At 36.7% G+C, this 13,818-nt stretch overlaps 1 protein-coding gene and 1 long non-coding RNA gene across 13 annotated transcripts in view; one reads left to right on the forward strand and one right to left on the reverse strand.

Annotated features, from left to right (window-relative positions):
- The window catches only part of LOC136841615 (uncharacterized), a 43,635-nt gene extending 39,578 nt beyond the window's left edge, over window positions 1–4,057 (reverse strand). Inside the window, exon 1 of the long non-coding RNA XR_010854035.1 lies at window positions 3,725–4,057. This is a non-coding gene — a long non-coding RNA (uncharacterized lncRNA). The remainder of the gene's footprint in view (window positions 1–3,724) is intronic.
- A 151-nt stretch (window positions 4,058–4,208) lies between these two features.
- Sin3A (SIN3 transcription regulator family member A) overlaps window positions 4,209–13,818 on the forward strand; it is a 92,645-nt gene continuing 83,035 nt past the window's right edge. For 5 of the 12 annotated variants that reach the window (XM_067108687.1, XM_067108690.1, XM_067108696.1 and 2 more), the window contains exon 1: window positions 4,214–4,349. The gene's annotated coding sequence lies outside the window, so the exon portion shown is untranslated. Of the gene's footprint in view, window positions 4,350–4,939; window positions 6,110–13,818 lie in introns of those variants that run through there. The other 7 variants (XM_067108694.1, XM_067108697.1, XM_067108700.1 and 4 more) reach the window with 5 other exon arrangements.

Below are 13,818 nucleotides of genomic sequence, written 5' to 3' on the forward strand. Positions count from 1 at the left end.
ATAATAATAATAATAATAATAATAATATGTTGCTCAATTTATTAATTTCAAAGCTGACCACTGTTTCACCCACTATTAACCCATGACCCTCTGCAGAGCTGCACTGGACTGTCTTAAAACTAACTGAGAAACAAGAATCTAAAATGAAAATTCAAAACAAAGTTCACCGTCCAGAAAAATATACTGTACTTTGATAAAAATTGGTTAGGCTAAACGTCCTGCAGCTCTAGCTCTCGTCTCTTGGAAAACATATACCGTATTGCACAAACCACATAGCTTGGAGGAAATGAAAAATAAAAACTTCCAGTGCTTTATTTGACACGAACACAATACAACATGTTTTGAGGTCTGAAACTAGCCTCAGGATAGAATTCTATAAAATTCTCTAAATTTGGGATTTTTTCTGTAATGGCTACAGCTACTTGTTCTTTCATAACATTCAACCACTTATTTTACCTGGAAATTTATTTTATTTCTTAAGATTGGATGCCAATACTGCTTACGACAGATTAAAGTTTCAACCCAACAGCCAAGACACCCTCTGATTCTACACTGGGGCAAAGCAATACGACCATCATTGCTTAGTCTAACAGAAAAAGTATTCCTAACATACTAATTATTCATTTCAGAATCTTCCTCAGCAGGGAAATGTTTCATAATTCACTATTTCAGTGACCTTCTCTGTCAAAACCCTATTAGTTACAACCTTCAAATCTTTATCAGAACGTTTAATAAACTAAATTACAAAGTTAAGATATTTCCTCTCAGATTACATTCAAACTCATCTGCAGTACATCATATTTACAGGGCTGAATAAAAAAAAAAAACTAGCAAGATTAAATTCAGACATCATTCAAGGTGTAAATAATAATATTTTTAAATACATGAACATCATCCACGAATACTTTATTATGAAGGCACAAACAAGCCTTCAGATTAGGGATCATAATTTTTACATCAATTTTGGCAAGCACAGCACAAACTGTATGTCTGTCTCCAATATTCAAGTTAACACTAATTTCGTTTTATGCTTTTTTGGAATTATTAAACGTATTTAATTCCACATTAATATTTTCATGAATATTTGCAGTCTAGTTTTGACACATGCTCCGTTGTGATATACAGTAATTTCACAGGCAACCACTATCAAGAAATACTCTATATGAATAACTTTTTGCTCCACCATATCCAAAAAATGAACATTCAAAGTCAATGTCATCAGTGATCAGATTACAAGAAAAAATCTGTTACAAATGCTCAACGTATGAATGGCCTACTATAGCAATCTTCATTATGGAGCAATCAAAATGTATTATAATGACACCAACTATCCCAATGCAGGGTGCCATCTTAGAAAATAAATAATGAAAAAACGAAGTTGGTTGGGAGGAAATGATATATTACAAAACTTAAAGTATTTCACTAAACTACCTTATAACAGTTACACTGCAGTGATGGCAGCTGTTAGAAGACTACTCTAAGGAAGCTTTGAGCACTAGAACACCTTACTCATTAGTTCCAAGAATTTTTTATCAACTGTTTATAAAAAAAAAATCTTCATTATGCAGTTATAGTACCTGGATTTCTACCACAAAATGAGCAACCAAAATGTATTATAATGACACCAACTATCCCAATGCTGGGTGCCATCTTAGAGAATAAATGATGAAAAAACCAAGTTGTTGGGAGGAAATGATATATAACAAAACTTAAAGTATTTTACTAAACTACCTTATAACAGCTACATTGCAGTGCTGGCAGCTGTCAGAAGACTACTCTAAGGAAACTTTCAGCACTAGAACCTCTCTGCTCATTAGTTCCAAGAATTTTTTATCAACTGTTTATCAAAAAAAAAAAAAAAAAAAAAATCTCAATATCTGAACTAAATCTCACTACTCATTAAAAAATAGAAAGCAATTGTTAAGTTGCTTGTGCATGTAATTACTGGAAAATGCCACATACACAACAAGAAGAAAAGATTATTTGGAAAAAAAAAATTATTATTCAACTGAGGATTGCAAGCCTGACTAAATAAAAGCCTTTAAAATATATATATATATATATATATATATATATATATATATATATATATATATATATATATATATATATATATATATATATATATAATATATATATATATATATATATATATATATATATATATATATATATATATATATATATATATATATATATATATATAATATTATATAATATATATACACATTGGTATTATCCAACCTGTACAGCTTTCAAATCAAGCCTTTCAATTTACAAAATCAAAACTCATGAATTAGCTTTAAGGTCATTAGCCTATCTTAAGATATCATTGCATACAGTAATGCCAAATAGGAAAATCAACTGAAGGAGATATGACAGGAATCACTTTTTTGAAGTGACATAGTCCTTTGTGAGCATGGAATCTCAATCAGTAGCTTAAGTACTACTCAGATGACCTGCTCCTGGATTTTCCTACAGTCATGCATTGCTGTCCATTGAGCCCTGTGCTAGCAGGAGTCCTCTTACTAACTATGGAGTAAAAAATAAAAAGATGAACATAGCTCTTTCTAGCCCAATCTCTTCTTGACATAATTGTCTGACTGACTTGAAGAAACCCATTTTCTGCACAATGCAAATCTCGGCATCATACTGCTATTTGCTCTTTTAAAACGCTGGAGTGAGAAATAAAATAGACAGTACAAGTCCACTAATATGGGTTACAAGCCTGATGATTGGGAGGCATTCATAAGAGACCACAGTTATTTGGTAGGATTTTTAAATCAACAATGAAACCACTTGCTTATAAGGTGTAGGTTTAGCTTCACCTAATAAGAGAACCATAAATTCCAATGACCTTTCTACAGAAAATACCTTATCTCATTGGCATTCTGCTCTAAAACAGTTTGATAGAATATAAGTCTTAGTCATTCATGTCAAACTCTTTAAATGACTATTTTATCCACACATCTGCCATTTTTCCAAGGTGGTAAAAACAGAATTTTACTATTTAGGTTATTGTAAATGTAATTATTTAAAGGGTTTGTGTGAATATGCCTAGGTTATCTTACTAGCATAAGGCTACCGTGCGTAACTTCCTGTTTCTCTTCAACTGGGACAAAATAATTCACATTCACCTTTATTCATTACATGTAAATTAAAGGAACATCCTTTATCTACTCCATGTAAGTTAAAGGAATATCTCTGTATAACTAAATTACCCAAGACTAGGGAAGCTTATAGGCTACCCCCACGCTAGTTTAATAGGCATAGACTTGGATAGTAAGGCAGTTACTGCCGAGAGTTATGCTAGATATTTTTATAGCTTCATTAGTCTGCCATTTTCATTAGGTTACCTGGATGAAGGTTAATTTATCATCTCAACACACAATCACAGCCTTGAAATGTCACTATATTCCATCTTGGCTATATATATATATATATATATATATATATATATATATATATATATATATATATATATATATATGGACAGCCTTGAAACGTCACTATATTCCATCTTGGCTATATATATATAGGGACACCCCACAAAAATTCTGCCAGGCCTGCGATTGACAAGGTAACCTAGCCTATATAACTAGGATGACGCACATACTGATGGCAGGTAAATTGTAATATAAACTGCTAAGATTAAAAGCTCAGGTTTTACAAAATTAAACACATTTTTTTGTAAGTAAACAAACTTTATCTTAATGGGATCTACCTGTATGTATCGGCGGGCATACGAATGTCCCGCGCATAAGAGCCTCGGCCGCCATCCTCAGTCCTCCGCAGACCTTTAACGATTACGATGCAAAAATAAAACTTCTTCTGCCGAGGTACAGGGAGTATTTTCTATCCTTTATTTACCACAGTCATTTCCTTCGTTTCATTAACATTCACAAGGTTCTATTTGTATAGGCGCAGTCCCTCGGAGTTTGAGTTATTAATCAAATGATTCAACTTGGCAGCACCAGAAACTGTCATCAGCTGATAGTGTTTACAAGAGCAAAGGGATCGACTTTCCAATGCTATTTCAATATAAGTATAAATCACCTATATCTGAGTAAATAGAAGAAAATGGACTTAGTAAAGCATTTGCATACGTTTAATATTAATTAATGTCAGATATCCTCTTACAATATTAAAAAAATTGGCAATAGTCATTTGATGAAGAAGAAAATTTACGCATAGAGAAGCTATCCAGTTTGTGATTGGCTTTGAACGGGGCAAACATTGTGACGTCACAATCTTATTCGTAGTTGAAGTTGCTATTCAATGGAGGCTGGTGACTTTGTTGTTCTCGAAGAATATCTGCTGATATCTGCGTCATCAATACACCTCCGATGGTAAGTACCTTATATTCATATGATATGAAGATTCAAGGTTTGCGATTCGTGCATATTTGACGAGATGAAAGTAAATGATGTTCATTTTGGCTGGGGTTTAATTGGAGGAGAAATGTTATTGGTCTAGTGTAAGTTCTCGCTGCATATCTGCTCTAAAAGTGTTTATATTGATGTAAAACTTACCGTAGAGTCAGATCTCTCATATAGTAAGGTCTTTGCATATGTTGCAGCGTCATTACCTTGGGTAGGATTTCATGATAGGAAAGGCTACCGTGGGGTCATATACCCTGCAATTTCTTGGCTTGACAATGCTACCAAAGGCTTGAAGACTAGCATTGTTGTAGTTTATGTTATAGTTGAACCTTAAATGCACTTTGTTTTGAAGAATAGTAGTAATGAGTTCCGTAAGGTTACCCAGGTCATAGAGATGCAGTCCTTGTGAATGAAACTGCCGGTTGTGATTTCATCCTTGGGCATGTTTACTTATTACCTCGCATATTATGTATGGTGTGAGAGTATCAAAATGGAATTATCCCTCACGAACTGGTGTTAATCGTTTGGTGAGAGAGACAGTTCGTGTTATCGGGGCTGGTGTGCCAGTTTGGTGTCACCATACCACCACGTAGAGTGGGTTTGTGTATTCTTAGCTTGATAGTTATATGCATAGGACTGAATGAGAACACATGATCTGTGGTTCATGAAGGTGCGTGCCAACTATATTTATTGGAAAATGGACGAATATTTGCAGGGAAATTTGCACCATCCATGATTTGAGGATTGCATTGTATGGGGTGGATACACTCCTCACCATTCTCATCCGCCAGAAGTGTTGCCACTTATGATAAATAGTGCACTCGTACGATAACCTTTGATATTTTTATATTCTTGCAAATTTGTATTTTGGTATTTTGATAAGGCAGCATGTTTGTGTGTTATATCAATTATCTTTTAGTTGGGTGTAACGCATCCTCAGGTGGGCGGGGATAAGAGAAAACTTGCAACGTATTTCGGTAAAAAGGTAGTCGTGAATGTGTCATTTGGCAACCAACTGTGCCCAGAAGTTTGTGTTGGGGCGAGTCCACTGCAGCTGAGGGGGAGGACACACGTTCTGTCTCGTCCCCAGCTGTTCTCTCTCCTGTCGTAACCACGTAGGCCTAATATGAGCGAGAGAGAAAGGACGATGATGTCTTGTAGCTCGACGGAATTTGCCTAGAATTGTGGGTTAAAGTGATCGAGTGAACTTGAAAATACTTTGGAAAGTTTATTGAAGATACAGTGCATGCTGCAAAGAAATCTGTGCAAGTTGGACGTTCCAATAACTGAGAAATCGCTTACTCTTGTGGTGGAAAAAAAGGAGTCCGGTTGTATGACAAAGTCCGGCGGGGTTTAGCGTGGCGTTATGAAGTGAAACCTCCTGAAAAGCACTTTCATATTAAACTTCGTCCTGTTTTCCGGATCGTAATTTAAGCATTGAAAACCTGGTGTTCGTCTAAGAAATAAGGTGAAATAGTTATGTGATCGCCCAAGCCAGAAAATGGAGGAGGTAGTTGTGGAGTGGGAGTAAAGGGTGTGGAGTGGAGTTTTTGGGGTGGGGACTCTTCAACCACCGCTCTCTCGTCTTCTCGCCACCCATTTGGATTGACCTCTAAATTAAAAAGAAGGGTGAGAAACTGATGCAGCATATACGACGAATGTAGAATATCGTGGTCTTAGTACTTCTACAGTGCTGATGAAATTGAAGAAATCAAGACTCGACTAAGGCAAGTAGAAGGAAGTTAAGTTTGTTCGTATCCCAGTTCACAGAATCGTCTCCCTTAAATGTATTGTTATATATAGGAACTTAGGAGCATTTCCTTAATCAGTGAAAAAATAAAAACTTGAAACGTTGGATAGTCTCCGCCGGCTATTCAAGTGCTGATACAGAGTAGTAGAACTTGGCAAACGCAAGAATATGGAGTTTGTCTTCATAAAATAGTGAGAGACCAGTCAGAAAGACAAGAATTGTGTTATGCTCTGGGTTCATTAGATAATAGTCTCTTGTTAGAAGAGTGTACTATCACCATAGGTCACTGTGCTAGTAACATACTCGACCATGGCCACCATATTGATTGTTGGAACCACTAACACATTCAGGTCCTTTAGAGCTTACCTTTGCCATTTCTACTATAAAGTAGTGAAGCAAGCGAAACTGAATACTAACGAGTGACGTTGGCAGACTGACTGTTTGTTGGGGGTTGTTTTGGTGGGTGTCCGAATTTTATCCATAAGTTATTGGATCAGTACTTTGCAAGTTATGTTGTCAGCTGTAGACTCTTGCTAGATAACATGCCTACAGGCTACCGTGTTGACGAAAATAAGTCTTGTTACAGAAGGCTATACGCCTTTGTTCATTTTCCCAATGCACAATCATCTACTCCTCAGTAGGTAGGGTGATTGGGTGGTGTGTATTCTTCACTTAGCATGGGAGAATGCAATCATAGATGTGGTTAAAGCATATATATATATATATATATATATATATATATATATATATATATATATATATATATATATATATATATATATATATATATTGTATGTGGTGTTATATCCAATTCTCCGATGATTGGTCATTCGTCCTTGTTTATAATGTAGACATGATGTTAAGCATAATGGTGCGAATCTTTACATTGCCAATCAGCCATTCAAAGTCTGTACTTGAATACTTTGGTTTATGACCTGTCTTTTTGAAGTTGATGAAAAGTCAAGTTTGTTTTGATACTTTGGCAAGAAACTGATGGCAATATTGGGGCAACATGTAAATTACAGGATGGACTACAAGTGCATAAGGGCAGCAAAGGATTGTGGCGGACTCTTTTAGGGAGTGTAAACATTTTTCTCATCTACTATTTGTATGACTGTTCTTTTTTGTCAGATTTTTATTTCACCCACATGGCATTGGTGTAGCCAACATGACATTTTGAACTCTACAGGGTTTTTTTTTCGTATGTTTTACCAATCAAATCGACTTGTTTTGTTCAGTCAGCAAACTATACAGCAAACTATAGTTAATAGAAAAGTGGGAACATTCTTCTGTGGGTGTTCTTGAAAAAGGGTGAAGTATTGAAGGGTTTCAAACTTTTTGGGGTTGTGGTTCATGGTTGGAAATCAATGCAAAGTGTTCGATAGGAAGATTTCTCCATTCCTCATTGGTTGAAGTGATTGTTATGCAGAGGTTATAGTTTTGAATAGTCATGCTTACTGGCAAATAGTGTGTTGTGGTTATTGTTTATGAGAAATACTTTATTTACTTAAAGAATGCCTGCTTTTAAAAGTTTTGTTAGACCATGATCAAGTTAGATTGCTTCTGGATATGAGATATGCTCTTTTTATATAATTAAAACATCTGCTGGTTATGCAAACATTGCCTTCTGTATACTGTCAGTTATCATAAGTACTCAGTGTGAGACAGAGTGGGCGAAAAGTGCTCAACAGGAATCTCATATTTTGCTCCTTTGATCAAAGGTTTTCTTTATATTCGATTTTTCAAGAGCCCTACCTCTTAATTAGTGTGGGAAGGTTTGGATTGTTAAGGTTTAGTGGTCTTCTCTATGGGAAAGTCATTTTGCTCAAGTTGTGTAGGTGAGATTCTCCTTTTTTATAGTTTTAAAAGTAATTACCTATTAATTTTCTTAGGAATTCACTTTTTGTATAGATGAGTTTTTTTCCCATTTTAATGGCTCAAGTCCCTTTCTGTACAGTACATGTGAAGTGCACGTATACTGAGTACAACAGTCGTTATAGATCACCCCAACCCTGTTATTCTCCATACCCATTAGATCAATTACAACCAAACTTGACTTCGATAAAGAAGCAAGTTTGGTTGAAAAGCTATCATCCCTAGTGTAGGTTCAAGTTTGTTTAGACCATTGCCTCAGGGTTCCCAGTATGGGTTTAAAGTCTCTTGTTAGAATACATTGACAAATCTTGATCGTACACTTGCAAATGCATGAGGTGTCTTGGCTCATGTCGCCTTTCTTGTATGAAGTTCAGATGTTAAAAAAAAATCCTATAGAAATTTATGGCTTGTTGTAATGCAACTGTAAGGCTGTTGATTATCTGGACTGGTTCATATTCCTTAGCTGGAGAATTTTATTTGTTCTCCTATAGCAGTTTGAATGCCCTTCTGTAAGGAAGTGAAGACTGAGTTTCCGTGAAAGTGAATAATGTAGAACTGATTTTTGTAAATGAGTACTGGGGAATGTTTTCATTGCATCTTGTTTGTTGTTGGTTGATAGCCAGTGGTCAAACCAGCAAATAGCTTTCGGTTGCTAGTGAATAATGGAGAATTGACTTTTGTGAATAAATACTGGGGAAGGTTTTCATTGAATCCTTGGCTGTTGTTGGTTGATAGCCAAAGATCAAACCAGTAAATAACTTGGGGCCGATACAGCTGTTCGCCAATGTTATCCAGCTTTCCAATTACTGTATCAAGTACAGTTTTGAGGTTTAGGTGTTTTTTTTTTAACTTTTGTTCATTTCCTACTGTACGAATGTTTGTTCATTTCCTACTGTACGAATGTTATGCATGGGGTTTAGTTAGTCGAGATGGTTCTTATTTCTTCAGTTTACAAAATATCTCGGCATGTGTCATTGGTCCAAGAATTTTATTAACGTCGTTTACATGGGATCTTACGTAGGTCAATAGTCCTGAGATATTTTAGTTTCCTTGGAATAATCATGCCCTTTATTTTTTTATATATGAGGTTGGTGCATTTCTACCCTTTACAGTATGTTTTTATTGATCTTTGGAGGAAGATATGTGGAGCAGGTCTGGTAACTGAGAAAGTATGGTACAGTATTTTATACTGTACACCTAACCGGTTATTAGTAGGTAACTGATAGGTTTTCATTTTTACACACACACACACACACACACAATGGGTAATGAAAACGCTCAAATGCCTACATTATATGAATAGTAATCTATGTTATCGCTTACTGGTTGTTTTTATGAGGAATGAGTTGCGTTTATGTAATTTTTGTTGAAAAATATTTCATTTATATAATGCTCTCGGATATCTTTTGTAATGATACAAAACAATTACGCCATAGCTGCTTTATATTTAAGCTATGGTTGGGTAACTCGATTATGTTATTGATTTTTACTTGACTGCCCATAACACCCGTCAGGCCGTCATATCACACGTTTGTTGTTTGGAAAAACAGTAGTTTTACTCGGTTTGACCATTATTTCTTTCCCTTGGCCATTCAGTTATGAGGCTCTCTCCCCTATTCACAGGTTTCTTGCCGCTTCGAGGCTTCTCTCGTCAAGTAGGCTGTGTGCCCCCTCTATTTTTTTTTTTTTTTTTTTTTTTTTTTTTTTTCTCTCTCTCGCTGTGAGACCTGTACGGTTTATGAATTAGGCTGGTGCACTGTGTAGGAGTTTCCTTCATGTTCTAAGCTTACCCCTGAGTATTTGGTGCGACTTTTTTTAAGTTTCATTAGGCACTCAACGTACTCAGTACTGTGTTTTTCTATGGGCAAGCCCTAGGTTGTTTAGCTTGTGGAACACATTTTTCTTTTATTCTGCTCATCATTTGAAAAGACCAATTAAGTAGCACTGAAAAGTGAAGTAGAGTTCAGTGTTTATATGGATTTTATCAGAAATTGTAATCAGAGGACTGAAGTGTATACTTTAGTATGCGATTAATAGGACGCACTGATGTAGCCGATCATCCGCAATAGGAAAATAGTGCAATTTTTTTCATCTTTGTTAGTCTTTGGCGTTTCGGGTACAGAAGTAACAGATTACCCAGCTGTTCCTTGAGGCATTAACTTTAGATCTCATCTTGTAATCATTGCTCATGACCTTGGAATATGAGTTGTTCGTGCTGAAGGGTTAAGATATACTGCCTTGCTCCTCGACCATGTTTTTGTCTGAGAGTAAGCGCGATTTCCTACACATTTAACCTTTAATTTTTGGGTGATCGTTTTCTTTATTCACATTACCTTGCAAATACCACGTGTGACATCTGCATGGTTTTTAAAGGGACTAAAATCATTTCTAGATTTATAAGAGATCATGCAATTTTTCTTAAAGAATTTTAAGGGACTAGAAAATCATTTTTGGATCATTTAGGGACATTGCAAAGCCTGAAACCATTTTTAGATGGTTTAGTGACCAAGTGAGACCACTGTCGAGAGTTTTGAATTTTGCAAAGTTCCTCGACCATCGTGACCTTGGTATGGTCAGGCGACTCGCCCTTTGGTGTGACCTTCCCTGTGGTGTCTTGTCTCCGTTTGGTGACCCTGTCTTAGGAGTTGGTCACAACTCTTGTTACTATGGCTTTGTTATGAGGATCTCGGAACAATTGCCAGACTTTGCATTTACATGTTTACCTTTCCGTTAGGTATCTGGCTGTCAATTTATTTTTTGGGGGGAGGGGGTGGAAATATGTTTGGGTCGCCATTGATTGATAAACTAGACTTGCGATATTGCGTACCTAGAGTGGGATATGGAAGTTTATGCCGTGTCTTTTTGATGAGCCTTTCATTACGTAACAAGCTTATGGGAAACCTTTTCATTTGCATCACACGTTATATCACCATCGTGCAGTAGGAAAGGTCCCCATTTTTTTACGATAAATCCGATCATTGCCCCAGAGCCAGGGTTGCAACAGCTAAGGTCGGCGACCCTGGATCATGTAAGATTATCCGTTTCAAATTACATAGGCTAAGTGTTGAAGTTACGTTATCGCCAATGTAGTACTGTCGTTTAATCGTGGTTTCCAATAACTGCTTGTGATAACAAAAGATGAACATGTGGTCGGAGTTACATTAACATTCCACATATTTTTCACTATTTCTAAACTTCTGTTTTAACATCATTTCAACCAGAGGTTACGCATTGGTGCCGTGTGAATGATTTTCACAGATTTCAGCGATAAGCTTCTAGTGGAATGTTAGTACAGAACATTGGTAATCTACCGAGGAAATAATAAAGAATGAAGGCCACGCACGTCGGCACGTTTAGCTTAGTTGAAGTGCCAAAGACGACAGGCTTAGGATAGAGAGTGGGTGGAGGAGGATGCACAGTAGATGTGACAGCCGTCTCGAAGACTGAAACGCCTTCAGCACGTTTACTGCTGCTTATTCGTCTCCCCCCCCCTCCCACCTAGGGCGTGGAGTTGATAAATCCTTTTCTTAATGCCTGATTTTCTCCACATATTTCATAACTGTCGATGGTTGACCACTCCTTGTAAAGTACTAATTAATTTGTATGCTTGGCCTTATTAATACATGTACACGTTTTTAGCCTTTTAATCTCGAAATATGATGTTTCATTTTTCCTCTGCCATGGTACCTAATACGCATCGGTTTTGACCAGATGGTAGTATTACTCGAGGCTGTTTCATGTTTATACAATTCTATAAGTCGTATGTTTTTGCATGTGTTTTATATTGTGCACGCCCAATATCGTGGGATAATTGTATTATCTAATAAGTGTACTGTCAAGTCATTTTTATTTTTTATGGATAATGCTGTCAAATTCACCCAGATGCCATAAAAGTCCTCTATTCAAAATCTATTGGAGTAGGCCTGCTTTTCCTATCTAGTCGTCAAGGTTGGCAGTGTTTCGGATGTTGAAGTTTAAATTTTGCCCATTGATCACTTAGGGGAAAAAATAACCTCTCTCTCTCTCTCTCTCTCTCTCTCTCTCTCTCTCTCTCTCTCTCTCTCTCTCTCTCTCTCTCTCTCTCTCTCATAAATGTAATATAACTTAATACCCACAGGATTTTCACAAGTCGTTGTTGAAGGAGTCTACTGGAAGATGACGTTTTCCTGTAGGAGTATAATTTCTCACTCCCTCTGAGAGGTTTTATTTTCATATTTTCTTGTTTCTGTATAGTGCATCTTATGTATTTGCTTATTGTGAATGCCCTCAGGATTCTCACAGTTCGTTATTGAAAGAACTTGTGGAAATTTTGTTTACCATTAGTCTCTCTCTCTCTCTCTCTCTCTCTCTCTCTCTCTCTCTCTCTCTCTCTCTCTCTCTCTCTCTCAGGATTATCCGGATTTGCTTGGCATATTGAATATTGTTCTCTTGAGTTGGAGATTATAGTGTCTCGCGTCTTCGTGGTGGGAAGAGAGTAATATAATTTGTTTCCTCGAATCCTTGTTTTTTGTTCATTACCGATTTCCGATGTTGGGATGTTTTAATCAGTAATCCGTGATCATAGGGCAAACATGGTCGACTGTCACTGTTATATTAAGGTCGAGGTAATGCTGGTTGGAATTTCAAGGAAAGGCATTGTGACTGAGCAAGCATATTTAGTATATATATATGAGTGAGTATTTATTTTACACGTGGTACTTTGAATTGCTCTACTTCAAAACTTGTTTTTGATTTCTTGTTGTTTCATGTCGGTAGTTCTGTCCTTTATCCCATTCATCACAGCTTCTTGGTGGCCTGATCCGTCGTGTTTTAATTACGGTACCCTTCGTCTTCGCTCTCGGCAATAGGCATTTCGTTTAATAGGGACTTCTCCATAGCTGCTTTTCAACCTCCTTTACGGTCTCTTGTGTAGATACTATTTCGGCCACTGTTCCGTTGAACAGGGAGTCTCTCTCGTCCAGGTTGTTCCGGAAATCCTCAATCCTCCCATTACAGGGTCGTTGAATTTCTTTCCTGCCATTGCTACGCTGTGGAATATGTCTCCTCAAGTTGTTGGAAAATCACGCTTGTATTGTGTGTAGAAGAATCCACGGGTTGTTATCGACTTATTCGAACTGTGAGATGCTTTTCCATGATCTCAAGTGCCTTTCCAGTTGATAATTGTGGTTATAGTTATAGGCCACATTTTTTTTAAGCATTCAACAGTTCTTTTCCTTCATATATTCGACTTAGTGTTCAGTTGTATCAGTTTTATGAGTGTTTCTATGAAGTGGTTTGCAAAGTCACTGGCATTTTTTTGTGTGTTGCCTTGGCCATGCATTAAAAAGTCAGTGGGTAGGAATAGTGATTTTCGACCTGGCAGGTTTTGAATTTTAATTACGGGTACCCCATTCTGAAAAGCCCGAGATCAGTTTTAAGTTGAGAAGAGCAGTAGAGGAAGCTCGAGTATACTAGCATGTGAAGGAAATTTGAAATGTGGAACGTCTACTTCATGGTTGTGGAAAATGGTTGGTTAAAGTTGGAAAGCGATCGTGTGAGGCATACGAATCATGGCGATTTTAAGGATGATTGTCAGGATCTAGATGTAAGTTCGCTGAAATGTGGACAAGAGGGGTTAGGAAGTTCTTGTGCAAGACTTAATGTCTTATTTCTCTCTCTCCCCTTTGATGACTCGTCGAGATCCAGAGAAGATTTTTTTAAGCTGTAAAGATCTGAAGGAGCTAATAACAGATGACGGAGGATATGTAGGTGGTAAAAATTTTGACGACGACTGGCCTTACGGTGAGATCTCAGAAAGAGCAAGTCTTCGGT

The sequence above is a fragment of the Macrobrachium rosenbergii genome, chromosome 9 (genome assembly GCF_040412425.1).
Source record: "Macrobrachium rosenbergii isolate ZJJX-2024 chromosome 9, ASM4041242v1, whole genome shotgun sequence".
In the NCBI taxonomy this organism is placed as follows: Eukaryota; Metazoa; Arthropoda; class Malacostraca; order Decapoda; family Palaemonidae; genus Macrobrachium; species Macrobrachium rosenbergii.